Genomic DNA, 1,928 nt, shown 5'->3' on the forward strand with positions numbered 1-1,928 from the left:
AGATCTTGAACGACTACGGGATGAAGCTCAACCCGGCCAAGTGTACCTTCGGTGTCACTTCGGGAGAATTCCTCGGCTACATCGTCACTCAACGAGGAATCGAGGCTAACCCCACGCAGATCTCGACGATTCTCGACCTTCTGAGCCCGAAGAACAGCCGCGAAGTACAGCGACTAACGGGACGCATAGCAGCTCTCAACAGGTTCATCTCGCGATCAACCGATAAGTGTCTTCCCTTCTACGAGCTACTAAGGGGCAACAAGAGGTTCGTCTGGGACGAAAAATGCGAAGAGGCGTTCAATCAACTCAAGCATTACACTTACGACCCCACCAGTACTATCGAAGCCAGAGGCCGGCGACACATTGTCTCTCTACGATTGGCTTTCTAGCTCGGGTTCACTGTTTCTTTTGTTCGAAGAGCCCTTAGTTTTACGATTGGCTTTTGGAGTTGACGGTGCTTCCTCTTCTTCTTCATTATTGATATACCATGGATTTCACCCATTATTAGCCATGATATATAGGTGTTTTATGATATATTTACTACGATATAGAGTCTATTTAGAGAGTTTACAGGTTCATGGACGATTTTGAAGAAACTGGTGATTTTGGTGTCTTTTGGAGCCTTTTGAGTGCACCTGCAAAGCGTACGCGAACGAGTCGGGGTCCTTGCAGACTTTCTTGAGAACAGACATTGGCTCCTTCTCTAAACAATCTTTAAGGTTTTAGTTTCAAGTTCATGTTAAAAAACAATGAAACGAACAAGTACTAAACATGCCTTTATATATTGTTTTAGGTACGGATCTGGTCTCTATGGAGCAGATGTCTTTGATCGTATTTGGCCGCCATACAACTCCGAAAACTGGTCACAGATTAGACCGATAATACTGTAGACAACGATAATGGATTTAAGGTGCCAGAAAATGTTATGGCCACGGCCTCTGTTCCAACAGACCCCGACGCTCATATGAACATCCTCTGCCGTCAGCAGCGTACTCATTCGAGTAGATCGGGGAGAACAGAAACCAATCTTTTACACAGGTAAAAGAATGACCGAGCCGGAGACGAGATATCCAACACTCGAAAAGATGGCCTTAGACGTCGTCACCTCGGCCAGAAAACTGCGATCCTACTTTCAGTCGCACACGATCGAAGTACTGTCCAACCAACCACTCCGAACGGTTATGCAGAATACTAACCAGTCAGGACGGTTGACTAAATGGGCGATGGAGCTGAGCGAACATGACATTGTGTACAAGAATCGCACTGCAGCAAAGTCACAGGTCCTTGCCGACTTCTTGATCGAGTTAACGCCAGAGCTAGAGCAAGACCTCATCTTACCATGTGTAAACTGGATCCTACACGTCGACGGTTCATCCACGAGTAAAGGGTCGAGAGCAGGAGTGCAATTGCAATCACCAACAGGAGAACTCATCCGGCAGTCATTCAGTTTTGGTTTTGCGGCGTCAAACAACGAAGCTGAGTACGAATCCCTCATCGCAGGGCTCCGTCTCGCCAAGGCAGTAAAAGCCAAAAGAATCAGCGCTTACTGCGACTCTCAACTCGTCGTAAGCCAGTACCTCGGCGATTACGACGTCCGCAACGAAAGGATGGATGCCTACCTCAAACTCGTCCAAGAGCTCACGCGAGACTTCGAGTTCTTCGAACTCACGAAGGTTCCTTGCGGAGAAAATGTATGTGTCGACGCCCTCGCCGCTCTAGGAAGCAAGCTACACGACCAAGTCAAGAGGACAATCCCAATCCACAAAATCGAGAAACCGAGCATCGACACGAAGGCAGAGCAGACTGCGATTGCAGCAGCGATCAGCAAAGCGATGGACATCGACGAAGCAGAACCTCCTTTGCAAGATGATCAGCCAACAGATTGGCGCAAGGAACTCATCGATTATCTCGCTGAAGGTTTATTGCCC

The sequence above is a fragment of the Brassica oleracea genome, chromosome C3 (assembly GCF_000695525.1).
Source record: "Brassica oleracea var. oleracea cultivar TO1000 chromosome C3, BOL, whole genome shotgun sequence".
Lineage (NCBI taxonomy): Eukaryota > Viridiplantae > Streptophyta > Magnoliopsida > Brassicales > Brassicaceae > Brassica > Brassica oleracea.